Consider the following 20,119-nt stretch of genomic DNA (forward strand, 5'->3'; position numbering starts at 1 on the left):
ACACGTAGTGCCTATGGGACTATTGCAAAATAAGTATTTATCAAACACTAAGTTGGACGTTTGAGCCTATTTTCTTATCTGTAAGATGGAGCTTAGAATGTTTTCTGTGAAGAATTCTTACAAAAGTGAGAAATAATGCACAGTCTTTGACAGACAGCAGAGACTCAAAATACAGGAGCTTTAATTCTAATCAGCTTCCGATGGTTCGTCTCCTTTCCTCCGTCCCAAGTGACTTCGTCCTCTCCTTCACACACAGTCCCTCAGGCTCCCTGCCATCCTTCTGTGACTTCTTTTTCTTTTTTAAAGTTTATCCTGATTTTCTGTCATCAGACATCACCTGTGTAGAACTGTAGGTGGTCGAAGGTTGGATAAAGAGGAGCGACACCAGTTCCGTGGGGTCACCATGACAGGTTCTGCAGGCGTATTAAATATCCAGTCTCCCCAGCTCCCCATCCAGCAGCCTGATGCTCCACGTGGGTGACCCGGGAAAGCTAATAATGTGATCTGCTTCCAATATTCTACTCCTTAAGTACGTTTTCAACATCTATTTAGAGGGAGCAGAAAGAGTTTCTGTTTTTAAAAAAGTATACTTTTTCGTGTGTTGAAGATGAAAGATTTGTTGTATGTACTGAAAATAGTATAAAATGTTAACTTATGGGAATGATCTTTCTTTTTAACAGCTTTGTCATTCACAAACAGGGAACGTTGGTTATTCACATAGGAAAACAGTTAATAAGAATGACAGACACTAAATAAGTGTTCTTTCCTTTTGTTTTTCTTCTTGGTTAATAAAAGTAGCACCTAAGTAAAGATTTACCTTGTCCCTGCTCTTACCAGTTTTTCTCCACTAGACTCATTTTGGAGGAACAATTGACTGTCACTGGTTTTTATGTTGTTGTTGTTATGCATTTTGAAGTTAAGGTATGACTTTAATAGTTTTATCATATATTTTATATAGTACATATACATATGTATTATATTGTATTACATCTGTGTTTATCCTTAGAAAAAAGAAATTACTGCTAGTATTTTCTTAATAATAGTTATTCATTTTGTGCTTTAATTTTGAGTAGTCTCTAGCTCTTGGTTTAATATTATTTTTCCTCTTAAATTTTTATAACTGCCCATGATAACTTGTCTAAAACAATAAAATTTTCAAAGATTGTAAAATGACATCAAACTGTCATGTTCAAACAGGTAAAAATATCTTAATTTAATCTTTGTATATTATTTTGTATTTCCTTACAGTTTACAAAATAATCTTATATATATTACTGTACCTAATTCTGACAGTAACACCATAAATTTGGTATTACTAATACTTAGCCAAACATAGAGACTCAAATTAATCCATTTACCCCAGATATGAAGCTAGAAGTTGGCATAATGAGAGTTCAAATACGAATCCCTCAGGTCCACATCCTGTGCTCTGTCCTGTGACCATGTTGCAGTTAACAGATATTTTTATTTTTAGAAAACTGAGCAAATGCTCCAAATCTTAGGTTAAGAGTCAGAGATCAAGAATAGAAAATGATCCACCTGGGACAATTTGTCCTAGAGACTGCAATTAACTTGGTCCCTAACATGCTTTAAAGATCTGGGACATTTTCTGATTAAGTAGGTGAAGGTTGGTAAAATTTGCCAACTTTTTCCATTCTGACTTCATTCACTTCTTTGTACTTTAAATGTGGTTTCATAGAATAAAGCAGAAGTGGAGCACCACATGAAAGGTTGAGAGTCCATGGCTCCAGGCTTTTGAGATACCTTTTGTCCCACTACATATGCTTCTAGAAAAAAAAATATAGGTGTAAAGTTCATGGAAAATGGGCTGGAGGCAAGTTGTGCAAAGCAGAATAACAGTTTGGGACACAAGGGCATGCTTTATTCAGGGAAGAAAGGCGTTAGGAATGCCTCAGCCATTAGCATGGACATGTGAGTATCGATTGATAAGGATTTTGTTTATTTACATTATTAATCCAACTGGAATTATTAATTTGGATTCTAGTTTTCACTTAAGCCTGGTATTGCTGATGTTTGTAGATACTTTACTCTCAAAATATTTTTGTAATGTCAGGAGGTGGGAGGCAGGAGTGCACGGAGGGTAAACGTTAAAATAAACATTTCAGCTTTATGGGTCTTGTTGAGCTTAAAAAATTGTACTGTACTGATGTTAAAATAATGTTTTAAACAGAAAGGAATCTTGAGGAGTGGAGCATTGCCATTGTGCACAATGTGATTATATGCAAAGAACAACCATGCTGTATTCTCCAAAGGTACTGTTATCTTGAGATAAAATATTAGGGTAGAATTGTAAACACTTATATTTTTAGCTACAGTATCATAGAAGTCCTCTTGGGTTTTCTATGTTCAGGTGTTTTTTTTTTCTTTCACTGACTTAAAGCATATTGAGTTGGAATGTTGGGGAAGAATAAAAGGGAGGGAGCTCAGATTTAAAAGTGAGGCCTTAAGATGCAGCAGGAAGAAAATCAAGTCACAGAAGCTTTGTAATTTGCCCAAAATTTCACAGCTTCTAAATCTATGTTCTTGAACTCTATGATCTCAGAATTCAACAAAAACTATGAAATAGGGGGAATAATAACCCTAATCTATAATGTTATTATAGTATTAAACTAGAAATTAAATGTTAAGTGCTTAAAACAATATGAAGCAGATACATTGCAAGGTACTATAAGATTGTAATGATAACGCGAACAGCAATAATTCTACGTTACATTTTTTTTTATCATGCCACACAGTAGTAACACAAGATGATTCAGTGGTGGTGCCCGAGTTGGCAGAAAGGCTGCTGCTGTTGCTTAGTGCAGGCAGTGCTGGGAAACTGCGGCACTAGGGGTAAGTGGGTCTGGGACAGGGAGGGGCATTTGTGCGGGGAGGGGGGGGGGAGAAGAGAGAAGAAGATGAGGAGACAAGACCCATGAGCCTCCCCTGGCATCGTTGTGCAAGTTAGCATCCTTTTACCAGATACTCTTGAGTTCATCTCCCTCCTCACAGCTGGAGAACATTAGGAAAAAAAGGGCTATTCACTTACCAATTCTTTATTGTGAAAAGATCTACACAAATGAAAGAGACCCATTTCAGGGCAACCTGACAATCCACCAAATGCTGGGGTTGCTCGCTCAGCGCGGGGAGCCATGCTTCTCGCTCCTGCGGGGACACGCAGGCCTGGGTGTGCTGGAGAATGGAGAGTCATAGCAGGGGTGAGGAGGAACGTTTTTAGCCTCACAGTAGGTTCAGCGTATGGGGTAAAACAGAGTGCCTGTTTCATATACCGCCTCTCTGACGTCACTCTTTCAGAAACAAACTTCTCCATATGAAGTAATTATAACCTATTCAACCCAGTCTCCCCCTTCGTTCAGCTCCACTGACTCACTGAGCTTCTCTCAGGGCTACTTTCTGTTTGAGCTGGATAGGGGGCAAACATTGAAAACTGCTACAGCATTGTTCAAATCCAAGCACCACTCCATTTCTTGGAAGGTAATGACTATTGATTTACCTTTGGCCCAGAGAGTGGTTATCCCTGTGCTTGGCAGAAGGTGACAGGTCTGATATTTGGTCGTTAGGGTTTGGTGGCCTCTGTGTCTCCTGTAAAACTTGAAGACACAACCCAGTCACTGATGAGAAAAGAAAACAAAGTAAAGCAAAGGAAATATTTATTTTACCACTTGCTACAGCAGACGGACACATTTTCTTTTACGATAAAAGATAAAAAATTTTAGTAGATGAATTTTTTCTCAGGTCTCTTAGAGGTGAGCTATCTGGTATTACTTAATCAAGTTAGAATTATGGTAAAATAAAAGCAATTTGGTTATTAGGAGACTTTTTATTGTGAAATCCATTTGAGGCTTTGGTTTATTTGCTCAGTAGTATATCAAGGTGCTGGAACTGAGTATATTAAGGGTTTTTTTAAAATATCCACAAACTTTTATCAAATATCTCAAATTAGATCTTTCAAAAGGCTATGGCTCTACTCAACTTTCTATGAGCTAGTAGCTCAGATAATAAGTAGCAGACTATGAACAAAACTATTTGTTTTTAAACTTTTCCTAAATGTTAATTATACATTTCTTTTTTCCTAATTTTATTTTTACCTTCTACCAACTAGCCTGGCTTCCAGGAAATGCCCCAGATATCAAGAAGACAACGTGTGGTCAGTCAGGGCTCAACTAGAGAAGCTGTACCATTAGGCATACACACATTCAGAGGTTTCATTGCAAGGAATTGGCCTGCTCGGTTGTGGCAGCTGGCTGTACTTCGCCAAGTTTGTTTTTCCATAATTGTTTCTATTTTCTGTAATGTTTCCCTTGCTCAAACCTCTTTTTCTGCCTTTATCTACTTGTCTGTTTTTCCAGAAAGCCAACACAATAAAGATGTCCCTAAGTTCTGAGAGTAAATGGTTTCAATTTGGTTCTGGGAGAACAAAGGGATCTCGAAGTCTTCTGAGGAGACCCCCTTCTTCAGTGACAGCCAGTCCTGGGGCAGCCACACGAGTTTGCTTTCCCCCATTTGGACAGAATAGCATAGGTGGGGCCTCTTTTTATATTTTCTCTATCCGGCCCCTGCCTCTTTTTTCTCAGTTATTTTTTTACCTCCCTTTCTCTATGGTTTTTCTCCATCTTACTTCTCATGATACAAATTTATATTGTCTCCCCCCAGTAAACTTGCCTGTCAAATAAGCCATAAATCTACATGATGTTGTAGAATTGCCCAAATTTTGTGTCCTTACTCTGACATCTCATTAGGATGCCCTTCCTGTAAGCAATGACCTTTTTTAAAAATAAAAAGCTGCCACTATTACTGATATTTTTCAAAATGTTTTTCCACTGAAAAAATTCACAGCAAAAACAGTAAGCATTCTTGTCCCCGTATTACTGAAAATTTATTCTAATACTGTTTTGTAAACCTGACTCTAGTATATATTAGATTTGTCCCTATGAAAATGTACTCATATCATTGTGCCTTAAAATTGTTTTATTTTTTATGTAAACACAACAAACTCTATAGACTGAAAATTAGGAATATACTTACCAGTATTAAGAATTTTAGTGTTTATTTTATTTTATTTATTGACTAATTTTAGAGAGAGAAGAAAGGTACAGAGAGAAAGAGACAGAGAGAGACAAGATTTGTTTTTTTCACTTTATTTACACATTCATTGGTTGATTCTTATATGTGCCCTGACCAGGGATTGAACCTGCAACTTTGGCATATTGGGATAGCACTCTAATAATCAACTGAGCTAGCTACCTAGCCAGGGTGAGCATTTTAATGTTTCAAAAAAAAAGAATTTTAATGTTTCCTCTTTTTTTAAATTTAATTTTAATAAGCTAACATCCATACACAGCTATTTAGAAACCTGGATAGGATAATTCAGTGGCATAAAAACACAGTAGGCTGAAACTTTGAGAATGGCGTCAAACATTTCTGTCTCAAAAATGCCACTTAAAGTCATCCGGTCCACACTGTAATCTTCTTTTGAATGGTGAAAGCTTTTGTTGCCATGTCAACAGCTTGATCTAAATTTCAGTCTTCCCTGGCCTCCAGTGAAAAGATATGCTTCAGCTCCCTTCAAGAGGTTTATTAAAACCCGGCTACATAGTTTCACAGTGTGGGAGGAACTGGGACGAATGGGACAGCGGCTTGAGGGTGCAGCGCTTCCCGTGGAAGGGACTGGTCCTCCGAGCTGTAACACGGTCACAGTAGAGTTCCCACACTCTCAGGAGCTGCTTCATATGCTTCAGTCCAGTTGTCACTCAGCAAATTGTCGAGCATATTCTGTTGGCAGTGGAACTTCTCAGAAACCGTTTCCGAAGAGCCGTCACCTGCTGGAGGTCATCTGTGTTCTGAGCAACGTGGTCGTCAGACAAGGAGCCCATTCAGTTCTAGCTTCTAAGGTGTTTTCCCAGATCCTGTGGCTCTGCAAAGCTAGAGAAGATTTGGTGCCGAGAAAGTCCAAATATTCTGATCAACTATTATTTCTGAGGAGCCATTATTATATGTCAGATACTGTGCAAGACACTGGTTATTAAAAAAATAAATAAAACTGGGGAGTCTGATAGGGGTCTGTGCTTCAGCTTAGAAGGCAACTACATGCAATTACCTATGATATGAGTTTTTATATTTCAAGAGTCTAAATGAACCAGGGACCAGAGAACTAAGGAAAGAGAAAGCAAAGTAATGAAAACCTCTCCTTCATTGTGACACACAGAATACCTACTAGAACAAGTTAACTTTTTATACATTCTTGTTGAAAATCTCTGCGGAGTGGCTAGTAAATGATAGGCTGCTCGCTGCCTGATTTTCCACCCAGGGAGCGGGAGTTCCAGTGGGTACATCGACTTCCTTAATCAAGATGTCTTTGGAGCGTTCTGTTCAGAATCCTTGTCTTTAAAGACTTTGATAAATTGAGATGATTCTTCTTTGACAGTTATTTAAATTCAAAATGAGTTGGATGTTCCCTGAGTTAAGGCCTAATATACAGTGATGGCTGTTTTTTCCAGTGTTGTAACTAATCCCATACTCTTCCAAACAAAAGTGAAAAACTACAGCAGTTACTGTAGTTATCCACTTGATGATTAGTTAGCATCTGTCTTTCATTTGAGTCACAATGCCAATAACACTTGATAATCCAACTTCCAGACTTCCGAAGCATGTCAGTATCGTGACACAACTCTTCATAAATAGGATGTAGATCATCTATTAGTAGGTCAATAGTTATTAGTAATAACTAATAATTGCACTTGTGCTGATGTAGTGAATCCTTCTCAGGTGATCACATTGTTATGCTCATAGATAAGATCATAATTCACAAACATCAGCACAAGTGCAATTATTAATTATTAATATTTTAAGACATCCCCAATTACTAATTAACATTCATCTGAGCAACTAGACAGTGCAAGGACCTGTCACGAAAGGTCATTGGTATTTATTACACTGTCATAACTTCTAGAGTAAGAGACAGCTCATGCCAACATTAGTCATCCTTTTATTCAGTCAGAAGAGTAATATAAGTACCTACTGTGTGCCAAATGCTACCGTAGAGCATAGAAAGCAATATTAACCATAATACGGCCTGTACCCTTGAAGAACCCACAATCTATATGAAGAAACGGACGCATTCCCAATAATTACAATATACAATGAAAGTACTAACAGATGCAAATTAAACATGTTTTGGAAGCATCAAGGATAGAGGAATATTTGCAAGGTGAAGGCTTCATCAAGAAAGTGACTTATAAGCTGAATCTTAAAGGAAGAGTCAATTTTTTTAAGGCAGATAACGTGTATGGCAATACTAGCACAAAAGTTTTTCATTCACATTTTACCAAGTATTTTGTCTTACATCTCTTATTTCTTCATAATACATATTTATTATTATAACAACCCTGTGAGCGAGCACCATTAAAACTTCCATCTTTGAGACTTAAAAATTGCCAGGTTTAGAGAATTCAGTGATTGGTTAAGGTCCCTAGCCTGGGTGTGGAAGGTGTCACTTCCCAATCTGAGTTCTTACCCATGAAAACTAAACCGTTTCTCACTGTGGTGGTGAGATACTGAACAGAAACAATGGTCAGGGAAAACTTCACATCACTTTATGCCCCAGGTGAGTGAAGTTCACTCCTCGGCTTTCTATATTTGATGAAAGACCTTGAGAATAAGGTCCAGTGTATATATTCCTTTTCCATGCCTTATAGTGCCCTGGATGGACTTCCTAGGTAATAGTAGACACAAACTCCTTTTTGTGTGTGTGAAACGTTCTAAGCAGAACATTCCTTGCAAATGCTGAATACTACTTTATAAATATGTGGAACAGTGTTTTCTCTGAAGCAAGTATCCTGCCATCGATTCATGAGCATGGAGTCTTAACTTTCCTAAGGAAACTTTGAGAAACCATAAATGATGCATAACCCAGAGATGTGCTTGCAAGATTCTGACAAAGTCAGTTAGTATCAGAACAGACATAAATAGATCAGTCCCTTGATGAATAAAACATAAACAAATTGGAAGAATGAAACTGAAAGAATCCAGATCTTGCTTTAAGTATCCAGCACATAGAAGATACCTCGCATAAACATTGGCATCCTTGAAAACATCCCCAGTTGCAGATGCAACGTCTCACCTTTAGCTAACACATCATGTGCTGATTTCTGGAGCTTCGCTAGGTAAATCGAACATTTCAGTACCAGTGCAACTGAGGAAAGGGACATGAGTATGGTTGTGACATATCTTTCTAAAAATAATATTGTAAGGACAACATCATGGCTACAATCACAGTTAAATCTGTTCTCTTACCTCTGGTGGAAAGATTTGGACCCACTTACCCACAGATTGCCTGATTTCTCCAGCTTTGAAGAACTAAATTATATTATACTTTAGAAATAATTCTGTGACTTCTTTTTTTCCTCTAATTCTTTTGATTGCTCAAGCCTTTTTTTTTTTTTAAGAAAACTTTAGATTTTCTTTGCATTCATTTCTCATGGAGAGTTTGAAATGATTTGATCATTCATAAATAGTGTTAGAATCAGGATCTGGGTGGATGAGTTTGAACTTGTTTTTTTTTTAAGTAGAAGGCATTTTATTAACTGAAGTTTTTGTTCATGGGGATATTTTAAATGTGTGAGGATAAAGGGAATGCACTATTTTTATAGCAGCTGGTGTGAGAAAATCTTTGTAGGAAGAAGCCAGCCTTGTTAAGAAGAGGCTTTGATAAAGCCACTAGGGGGTAAGAATAAGAGTTTGGAGTCTCAGGTAGAATTTATGGCTGAATTTTAAACAAAACCAAAAGGAGAAGTAAAGACAGGGTAACACTGAAAAATAAAGAGCAAATGAAACATGAGGGAGAATGGTCTGTTGTAGGGGGCAGCATGGAGCACTGGGTTTCAAACTAGAGATCGCATTACATGAATGGGTCATAGACTCAATTAATTGATAGTGCCCAGTATCTTTAAAAAACAGAAGAGAATAGAATAGAAAATATAATTTACCAGTTAGTAAAGGTTAAGTGTTATTTTTTAGGAAATATAGACACACACATAGTAACTGCTTTGTAAAAGGTATGTTCAATTTTGTGTGTGTGGAGACTGGGTAAATATATTTCTTACAAAATTTTTGTGAAAATAAATTATGAACAATAGTCTGAAGAGAAGAGGGACTAATTGTGGGCTGGAGTTTTCTGTGGGAAGAATAAAACCAAGAGTTTGCAAATCTCCATCTCCCTTGCTAAAACTTGAGTAAATGCTACTTTGTTTACAAATACTTTCTGGTAAATGAAGTTTTTTTGTGGTTGTTTGTGGGTGTGTGTATGTATATGTACCTGCACACACATGCAGGTGTGTGGGTTGTAGGTAAGGTTTCAAGAACTTAAGACAAAATTTAATAAATTAATATGTATTATTTATGATATATAATAACATTTATAGTCATATATTATAAGTTATAATTATATAACACTATATATATACCCTATGTATATGTTCATATTTATGTGTTTTATATATATTCGTGTATAATAGATACTGAATTTACATTTTGGGGTATATTTAAGTAATATCACCCTGAGGGCAGAAGCTAAAAAATTCAAATTAGCTATATTAGGAAGAGAAAGCAGCATTGACAGACACTACTTCCTTAAATCATTTGCTTTGATTTTGAATTTCCTCACCTGAAATGAGATGTGTAATTAATTGAATGTGTATTATCAGGTCCAATGCCAAAAATCACTTTATTTTCGGTGAATTTTTTCACATTGCTGAATTTTAATGTGCTATCAGAAAGATTGCTAAAGTTTGCTTTTAAAAATATTTTTTCACTAAAACTTTAGTCTGAAAAGTTTTACTTGTGTTAGCGTATATAACTTTCTCTGTACTACCCTGATATTTTCTTGAAGTTTTAGCATATGTTTTATTTGTTTTCTATAATTTATAGCCTTTGATTAAACTATTTTAGAAGCAATTCAGAAACATTTTTTAGTATCTTAATAAAAACAATTTTTTTTTCTTTTCAACATTTCTCTCTTCTATTCTTCTTCCTTTTTCCTGTAACTATATCGGTGACAGATACTGAAAACTGTAGTGAGTAAGGCAGGCACTATCCCTGAACTCATAAAGTTTCCAGTAAAGGGGGAGGACAAGATTTAAGAGTACACATAAAAGGGACATTTAGCCTAGATTAGGGGCTTGGAGAACATCTCTGGATCAAATGGTACCTAAGACGCCACCTGAAGTATGAGAAACACGTGGCCAGGCAAGTTGGAACTGGGATGAAGGACAGAGAGTCATAGACAAAAGGAATTGCATGTGCATAGAATAGGAGGGAAGATGAACATGGGAGGGAGAGGTGAGAGGTGAGAGGTGACCCCAAAGAGGTAGGAAGGGGCTCCGTCTCATCATGAAAGCTGGTGAAGCCAGGAGTCTGATGGCATTTATGCAGGTTGCATTTGACTTATCCTGAGAAGGAGAATCTTTGTGAAAATAGTGCAAGGACATTCAAAATCCAGTGTGGACTCCAGACCAGAGCCTGCAAACATTTTCTGTAAAGAACTGGATATTAAGTATCTTAGAGTTTGTGGGCCATATGGTCTCTGTTGCAACTACTCAACTCTGTTAGAGTGTGAACAGAGCCATAGGCAATATGTAAACAAGTGGGTCTGATGGTGTTCTTTATTTAAGGACGAGGACATTTTTTCATATGCTTTTTACACGTTGCAACTTAAAATTTTGTTTTCTAGCCTTCAAAGTGATTCTTAGCTTGTAAGTGATAGGTAAACAAGGCTCTGGGCTAGATTTGGCTCACGGGCTCAACCTGCTGACCTGTGCCTGAGAGAAAGAGGCAGGTCCGTAAACCAGGGAGTAAGGCTTGGGTAGCGAAAGATGATATCTACAGAGTAAGGGACACAGGGTTAATTTCTGCTTCTGACTAATTCTGATGGCAGAATACAAAGATATTTTAAGCATTCTTTACACCTGTAAGGGCTCTTAAGTTGAAGCTTTTGAGGGGCAATGCATATTTATATTTGTACTATCTGATATATTTGAGGGGAATTAATGCTTTTTATCTGGAAGGTCCTCACAAGCTAATAGTGGAACAGGTATTAAATATATAAATATACTTAAAAATGTACTGTATGTAATTGCACATTATAACAAAGAAATATATTAGTCTGGTTTCTCCAGAGCAAAAAACGAATAGGAGATCTTTGTATACAGCTCATGCACATGGCCTTCTAATGCCCTCTCAGCTGCGTGAGAGCACGCCTTGGGCCTGCAATGCTTCCGCGTGACAATATGGAGTCCTTACAGCCAGTGCTTCCCTTATCACTTATCTTTTCCTGTTTCAGACTGAATGTGTACGTTTCTGTTCTGCTTAAGCACATTTGTCATATGGCACCTGGCCCACTCCACTATTGCGTCTGTCCCCTGTGGTGAACGGACGCGGTCCTTCTGCGTCAGCACGAATGGCATGCTGACAGCAGAGACCTGCCAGCCCGGGGGACCTGCTGGCCATGGGGGACTGATGGGCATTACTGAAGCTGATCTTGCTCCGCCCCCTCTCTATGTGGATAAAGTGTGGTCTCATCCAGTGCTGGATTATGTTGCGCTTCCTTTGGTGACTCATAGACCAAGAGGCAGTGGGCAGAAGTGTTTGGACTTTTATTTTTTTAACAGGCAACAGATGCTACTTGTCTGAATATGTATATGTTCATATATATATATATTCACATATATTTATATATATTCATATATGTGAAAGTATATATATGAATATATAAAAATGAGAGAGAATAAGAGACATTCATTTATTATGAGAAATTGGTTCACCCAGTTTTGAAGGCTGAGAAGTCCAAAGATCTGCAGTTAGCAGATTGGAGAACTAGGAGAACTGATGGTTTAAGTTTCCGTCGGAGACCAAGTCCAAGGCAGGAGAAGTCCAGTGTCCCAGCCTGAAGACAGACAGGCAGAGAGAGAGAGAATTTCTTTATTTTACTTTTATTTTTAATCATTTTTTATTGGTATTCTATTACAGTTGTCCCAATTTTTCCCCCTTTATCCACTCTGCCCACCCCACCCCTCACTCCCATAGTCAATTCCCACACTGTTGTCCAAGTCCATGGGTAATTCACACATGTTCTTTGACTAGTCCCTTCCAATTCTTTCCACTGTTATGCCCCTTTTCCCTGTCCCTCTGGTCACTGCCAGTCTGTTCCATGTTTCCATGCCTGTGGTTCTATTGTGTTTGTTAATTTTGTTCATTAGATTTCTATTTTATGGAGATCATATGGTATTTGTCTTTCTGAACATTTAATTCTATTCAGGCATTCAATGGATTGGATAGGAGCCCCCGGCCTCACACTAGGGAGAGCAATCTGCTTTACTCCATCTATGGATTTAAATGTTAATCTCACCCAGAAATGTCCTTACGGACACACTCAGTAATAATATTTAATCCAATATCTGGGGACTCATAGCCTATTGAAGTTGACACATCAAATTAACCATCACAGAAAGGAAGAGAATTTGTAGGCTGGAATGACATGCCTGGAGGGTGTGGGTAAACTCCCTAGAAGACTAATGTTAAACTGGGACCGGAAGATGAGTTAGCTAAACAATACAGCATTTGGGAATGTTGAGGGTGGAAAGGAAAATCTTATATGGGGAAACAAGACCTATTAGAATCCAGAAAGAATGGGAATGTGGAAAAGACCAGAAAAGCACTTTGTTTCCACCTAGAGTTTGCTGGCTGTGTGGAAACCCCAGGAGCCCTTTATCCCCCAGGGTGGTACCAGCTCAGAGCAGCCACATATCAGTGTTACTATTCAATGGCCCAAGAACAAGCACTCTTCTTAAGAAGGGGCTCCCTACAGCAGAGAAAGAAAGAAAGAGCTCCTACCCTTTGCAACAGCGAGGATGGAACTAAAGAATATTATGCTAAGTGAAATAAGCCAGGCGGTAAAAGATGAATACCATATAATCTCATCTGTAAGTGGAACCTAATCAACAAAACAAGCAAGCAAAATACAACCAGGGACATCAAACTAAAGAACAAACTGAGAGTAACCAGAGGGGAGGGGGAAGGGGAGAGGTGGATAATGGGGGAAAGAAAGAGAAGGGTCATCAAGGAACATGTATAAAGGACCCATGAATAAGACAAAGGGGGGAAAGATTGAGGGTGGGAGGTGGGGGTGGGGGGAGCAGGGGAAAGTTGTGGCAGGAAAATGGAGACAAGTGTACTTGAACAACACTAAAAAAAGATTTCAAAAAGAAAGAAAAAGAAAAGAATGGGCTCCCTGCTCCTTGTACCATCCCCCTCTTCCGCCATAGCTAAACAACCTGTAGCAGAAAAAAGAATGAGCTACAAGAAAATCTTTCAATCTTCGGAAAAGGCTGCATTTTATGTCTTAGTTTTGTCCTTGGCTCCACAAAGCCCCTCTTCACTGGGGGGAGGCACTCAGCTGACATTGTGACACTCCCTGCACATCACCCTCGGCATCAGGGGGAGTAGGGCAGGCCTGTGACCAGCCACAGGTGAGTGGATTCAAGGCCACCTGAAAGCTCTAACTTGGTTCTGTTAGTTGAGGTTATGTGTTGGAGGAAACACGAACAAAGAATTTTATGTATACCAATTTGGGGGAACTTTTGAAACTGTGCAAGATACAATGAAAATCACCTATGAAACAACCTTGCACAAAATAATCCTTGAGGTGAAAAGACAAAACAATTATAACTGCTTTGGGAGTACCCTCTGTGTGCTACATATTTTATATACATTAACCGAAGTTACAATGCAATGTGTATCATGACTCTAGACTTACATATATAATCTTTGCATGCAGCATGCACATTCTGAAAGCCTTTCATCTATATTATATGGCTGTCCAGCTACATACACAAAAGTGAGTTTTCATTATTTTAACTATGGCAAAGATCATAGTTACTTGTTCTGATGTAGTTTTAGTTGCATTCTTAAGGCCCAGGCATATAGTGAAGATTCTTAATATTTTGGCAGGTTCATTTTTAAGGGTTAAAAAATACCCTAATATCTTCATCACTTAGGAGTAGTTTGGGCCTGCCAGAATTCCAGCTGTGTTACCATAGAAACCTCATTGGCCTAAGTCTGATGTCATCACCCAACAAAAGTTAAAATTCAACCATTCTATTATAAGTTGCTAATATATTGAATCATCTAATTATTGGTTACAGATAACACTTCCCCAATGCTTCACTCTAAGTAGTTAAAAATTCATTAAATATGATTTGTTCATAATGAAATACCAGATTGGAGGTGGGGAAATGGGTTGAAATTTAACTATTTTTTAAAAAGCAATGCAGTAAGTGACTTCTGAAAATATATCCTAGTGACAAAACTATCTTAACGATATTTTGAAGAGCTGAGCACAACTTGCTAAATGAGTTCTGCGCTTCTCTTCCTAATGACAGAAGGGGCTCATAGCCGTTTTGTTCAGAGAGCAAGGCTCCAAGGGCGCCATCATAAAACAACTTCATTTTCCTCTACCACTCTCCCTTTAATCTTGCACTAAAGGACGTTAATTTGTCTCTGCCTGTCAATTATGTTCAGGGTAGGTTTCATAACTTAGATAATAAGGAGTCCCATGTTCACTTCTCATCTCAAAGAGTCCCTGTTTAGTAATTATTATGTCCAGTCCACTGTGATAGTAAACGACTCTCGAATTTTGATTAAGCTGAAAGCATCTGTCTGCCTGTCTTTACAGAGAGCCTGATAAAGGTCGGAGTCTGCGCTCTGGCTAGGGGAGAGCTTAGACAGTGTTTCCCTCTGCCAGCAGTATCTCCTCAACTAACTGTTTCTTGGGGCCAGAGAAGGGGCGGGGCGGGGGGAGAAGAAAAGACAGCAGGAATGGGTCTTTTTTGACCGACACTGGTGAATTAATATCAGTGCTGTAGAGGGCTACCAGTGGTCAAAGCTGACATTTACCATATATTTAGGACTATAAGATGCACTGGAGCCATAAGACACAACTAGGTTTTAGAGGAGAAAAATAGGAAAAAGAATTTGAAGCAAAAAATGTGGTAACATATGTAATAACCTGTGACCCGCTCCACCGCTGCCCCCCCTCCGCCCCTACATTCAGACTATAAGACTCACCCCCATTTTCCTCCCAAATTCGGCAGGGTGTGTGGGGCGCGGGAAAGTGCGCTTTATAGTCCGAAAAGTAGGGTATTCTTTGAGCACTTTCATGGATCTTATGGAGATCCCCCCAACCCCAAAGCAGAGGCATCTTCTCCCAGTTGTTCCCTCCATAATTCCTGGGCATCTGGGTCCATTTCTAATCTCTTTCTGCTGAAATCGCTTAACCTTCCAGGCAGTGCTGCTAGGAAGACGTAAAAACATTCCAGCCTTGTTTCCTCTGTTGTGTGACTGGTGTCTGGTCCACAGAAATCATTGTGCCTTTGACACAATGATTTATAGTTTTTTCTTTTTCCAGCTCCCTCGCAGGAAGCTACAGCCTTTTACCCAATGGATGGCTCAGCCCTGGTGTCTAACAGGATCCAGGGACACATGTTGAATTCTCCTGTAGGGAAAGACCGGAAAGTTAGGGGTGGCACTCACAGCATAGTAATCTCCAGGACATATTTCTTCTGGTGGTCATTCTTCTCTGGCCAACTCAACTTCAACCATAGCGCATTCCTGATATGAAAGAAAAGTAAGGGTAACAAAATTGTTTATATTTTTAAAAACTCTTTTGAAAATCCTACATGGATCATATGTACTTCACTTTAGTATCTTGTGGTATTTGGCATCTATTTTCTTGGGGCCTCAGTCGGAAATAAAAGTTTCCTGTTTTAACACCCAGGTGTAGTAACCATTAATGGTATCTTTAAAAAAAAAAACAACCCATAAATGAGACCCTAATAAAATAACACCCAAATGAATAGTAAAACATGAAATAAAATTCTGTGTGACACCCCACATTTGTATAAGTGAGTACTAGGTACATTCTTATGTTATATTATAAGAGTATTTGTCTACCAAAATATTAGGAATTATATGTGATTGAATCAACTATACTCACTAAAACATATGAATAAAAGATTATTCGTATAGTGAATAATACCCCCCCTTCCACAGTCAATCCCACACTGTTGTTCATGTCCATGGGTCATTCATACATGTTCCTTGACTAGTCCCTTGCTCTTCTTCCCACCATTGTCCTCCTACCCCCTCCCCTCTGGTTGCTGTCAGTCTGTTCCTTGTTTTCATGCCTGTGGTTCTATTTTGCCCTTTTGTTTGTTTTGTTCATTAGGTTTCTTTTTCCCCCATTACCACTTAGTCCCTTTACACCCCCACCCCCCTCAATCACCACACTGCTGTCCATGTCCATGAGTCCTTTTTCCTTTTTGCTCAGTCCCTCCACACCCTAACTTCCTCCCCACCCCACTTAGTTGTCATCCTGCTCTCTATTTCTGAGTCTGTCTCTGTTTTGCTTGTTAGTTTGCTAGTTCAGTTTGTTCATTAGATTCCACATACGAGTGAGATCATACGGTATTTGACTGGCTTATTTCACTTAGCATAATGTTCTCCAGGTCCATCTATACTGGAAGATTATTCTTTAAGCATGCAAATTATTGGTATAAATGAGTAGTGGCAAGTCTGAACCACTGGCTAAATTCTTTTTTTTTTTTTTTTTTTGCTGGAATGACTCAGCCAGATTTCTGTTTGTATCTTGTTATAACCTGGAACACACCTTTTTTTGTTTCCAAATGTCTTCATGCTATCTGATTTCTAAATATCCTTTGGGGAATGTGAATTGGGTAAGAAATGCTCCATCTTACCCATCCGGAGCACCAAGGGCAAGTTCTGATTCATTTAAGCCAATTAGTAAAGTCATTTCCTAGGTTCATGATTGGTTCAGAGATCAGGATATAAAACAACATTTGGGTGAATGAGGCAAAATAAAAAGTTATGACTTTTGGGAATAGCCCTTCTTCTTTTCCAGAGGGCAATTCAGAGAGATAAGCTCTCTTCCTAATAGACTTGTACTGAGGAAAAAATGTAGCTTTAATACTTATAGGAAGGCATATTGAAATTCCAGAAAACACTAGCTTAAATGATAATGGTACTGTGAGAAACAGAGAAGAGATGGAAAGTAACTAGGATTTCTGTCACCTTTGAGTCACTGTAACTAAACTAACCCAAAGTCTGCCCTACCTTTGGATTTTCCAGTTATCTGATTATTTGGCTATGAATCCTCTTTGTTCTTTAGAACAGATGTAGTTGATTTTTCCATTGCTTGATAAAATACCTGTTTAGAACATGATCTATGTATCACTAGCAATCCAGCTTCTGGGAGTATAATTAGGTGTTCATTATCACCAAAGGCACTTGAGCTTTCTTTTCTTTTTTTTTTTTTAAGATTTTATTTATTTATTTTTAGAGAGGGAAGGGAGGGAAATAGAGAGAGAGAGAGAAACCTCAATGTGCAGTTGCTGGAGGTCATGGCCTGCAACCCAGGCATGTATCTTGACTGGGAATGGAACCTGCAACATTTTGGTTCACAGCCTGCGCTCAATTCACTGAGCTACGCCAGCCAGGGAGCTTTCTTAAAACGGCTACTGTGTTTATGTTGTGATATTGTATTTGCTCTACAATTGATCTGTAGGTGATTGGTTTGACCAATCACTGCTCATGTTAGCTCTTCTTTTATAGTCATGGTTAAAATGCTCTAACAGACTTGCAATTTGTTCACCTGTGATTCTAAGCTAACTTTGTGGTTGATCTCTGGACATAGGTCCTAACTGATTCCTTTTCACTGACTCTCCAGGCTCTGGAGCAGACTCTGTTACTGCAGTTGCTCCTTTGCCCCAAGATCACACCATCAAGAGATGAAGTAAACCCTGAGTAAATAGGAAACTTGTTTCTATAAGGAAGCATAGCCTGAGGTTTCATATAAATAAAACATTTTTAAAAGGGTTTGCTTTTATTTCAATATATATTGATTTCATTTCTATGCTAATAGAATATTGAGTGAGAAACTTATTCCATTATAAACATGAAATCCCTTTAAATAAATTTTCCTTCCCTCTATAAGTATATAAAAAATTTCAAGGGATGTCATAAAATTAGACAGCTCTGTGACAATCCCTTTTCCTCCCCTTAAGGATGTATCTTAGTTTGGATTACCCATAAAGCAGAGTCTAAAACAAATACCTGGTTATTGGTGGTTTATGTGGGATATTGTTCAAAAAGCTGGGTGCAGGAGCAAGGAGAGTGAGAGAAAGAAGGAGAAAAAGTCAACAAAAGGTACATTATTGGCATGGCTAATACTGTGGAAAACAGAGACTTCGTATTAGCAGGACTCTCTAAAGAACCATATAGAATGGCCTAAATGAGGTTTCATATCTTGATTCCTGCACTGTTCACATTCATTGTGACTTTTTCACCAGGTGCAGATTTTTTACCAAGATAAAAGCTACTGCACATCACTTAGGAGATGGCTTACTGAGACGGGTCCTGTTATCTGGAGGTTTTCCTTCTAGACATGAAGTTTAATGGTACTATTCATGTTAAGTTAAATTAATTATACACACATGTTTACTTTGTATTTAAAATTAAAAAGACCCTCCCCAAATAGTAAATTGCTTATCTAGTTTCACCCAAAAGCACAGCCTAAAGTTTGATAAAATTAAACTTTAAAGACTAATTGTTCTGAGAAACTATTTTGGTTTGTTAAAAGGTATACAGGAGAAGTTTACTCGGAGACAACCATTTTGACTTTTATGACTTTTGGCAGTTAGGACTGGCTGTATAGATATGCTTTTAGTTATTAACTTTTTGCAAAAATGTTGCTTTCCTAATAGAGCAGGAGAACTTTTGAACTCCTAGATAAATGTGTTTTGTGGTAAAAACATGTTTTTAAAAAATAAAAATTCAGCCCTGGCTGGTGTAACTCAGTCGATCGAGTGCCAGCCTGTGAACCAAGGGGGTCGCTAGTTTGATTCCCACTCAGGGCACATGCCTGGGTTGGAGGCCAGGTCCCCAGTAGGGGCGATGTGAAAGGCAACCACACATTGATGTTTCCCTTTCTTTGTTTCTCCCATAGCCTCTCTCAAAAAATAAAGAAATAAAATCTTTAAAAAAAAGAATAAGTAAAAAAACGAAGGTTTTCTAAATGCCACAAACGCGAAGCCTTAAGTGTTTTTTTATGATTTAATATCAGAGAACTGCACAGTTTATGGCTTCATTACAATGGATAAATATTAAATTTTACCAATTTGGGCTGAATGGCTCTCCCTGCACACAGATAGGAAAGTAAGCTTGACAGTGGGATTTTTTAGTGCTGCTGGCATTAATAGACCATTTCTGGTCTTGGTTCATGACACTGAACTATAGGAAGAATAGTAATACTTGCAAAATTATCAAATCCTAAACAATCCCTTACCTTAAAGAAAAGCAAATAACAATAACAAAAACAGTAGCAGTGAACACAGTTTCAAAGACTTGCTGAGTAGATGTCCTTCAACGTACAGCAGGGGAAGAATTCTGCTTTCTGTCTCCACTGCCTTAGTGAGGTCTGGGGGTGGTACCCAGGCCAGGCTTCCGCGAGTGGGGTTATAGGAGGACGACCTCATCTCTGATGGCTGCAGGGGCTAGCGGCTCTGTACCCCAGTCTCATTACAGTCTCTCAGATCTTCACAGGTTGCAAACTCTGATCAAATATCAGACCAATAAGATCACATAATTTAAAATATGATAAAATTCACATGTCACAGTAAAGGCATCAAAATATTGTATTTACAAATTTAAAATCTGTACTGATTGGTGAGTTTTATGTTTCCCTTGTTAAAAGTATTATAGTAGCCACCAATTATAGCTAGGCACATTTATGTATTTTATCTCTACATCTAATAACAAGAACAATGCTAATCATTTATTGAGCAATTACAATGTGCCTTAAAATGTCATTTGATTTAATTCTTCCAGTGATCACCTGAGCAGGTATCATTACCTTCATTTTATGCAATAGATGAGAAAGTGAAGACTTGAAGAAGTTATTTTTCTAAGGTCATAAAATCAGTTAGAGAAAGAGCTTGGACGTGATACCAAGGTTTTCAGAATCCAGAGCCCA

General features: G+C 38.2%; 1 protein-coding gene and 1 long non-coding RNA gene across 4 annotated transcripts in view; one reads left to right on the forward strand and one right to left on the reverse strand.

Annotated features, from left to right (window-relative positions):
- GRM1 (glutamate metabotropic receptor 1) overlaps nt 1-20,119 on the forward strand; it is a 325,615-nt gene that overhangs the window by 146,327 nt on the left and 159,169 nt on the right. The gene's annotated exons all lie outside the window — the stretch shown is intronic.
- LOC118500362 lies at nt 14,255-16,850 on the reverse strand. The gene is made up of 3 exons (XR_004902930.1): nt 16,840-16,850; nt 16,336-16,345; nt 14,255-15,097 (listed from the first exon to the last, which is right to left on the reverse strand). It is a non-coding gene; the product is annotated as an uncharacterized LOC118500362 (long non-coding RNA).

This window comes from Phyllostomus discolor, chromosome 4, assembly GCF_004126475.2.
Source record: "Phyllostomus discolor isolate MPI-MPIP mPhyDis1 chromosome 4, mPhyDis1.pri.v3, whole genome shotgun sequence".
Taxonomy (NCBI): domain Eukaryota; kingdom Metazoa; phylum Chordata; class Mammalia; order Chiroptera; family Phyllostomidae; genus Phyllostomus; species Phyllostomus discolor.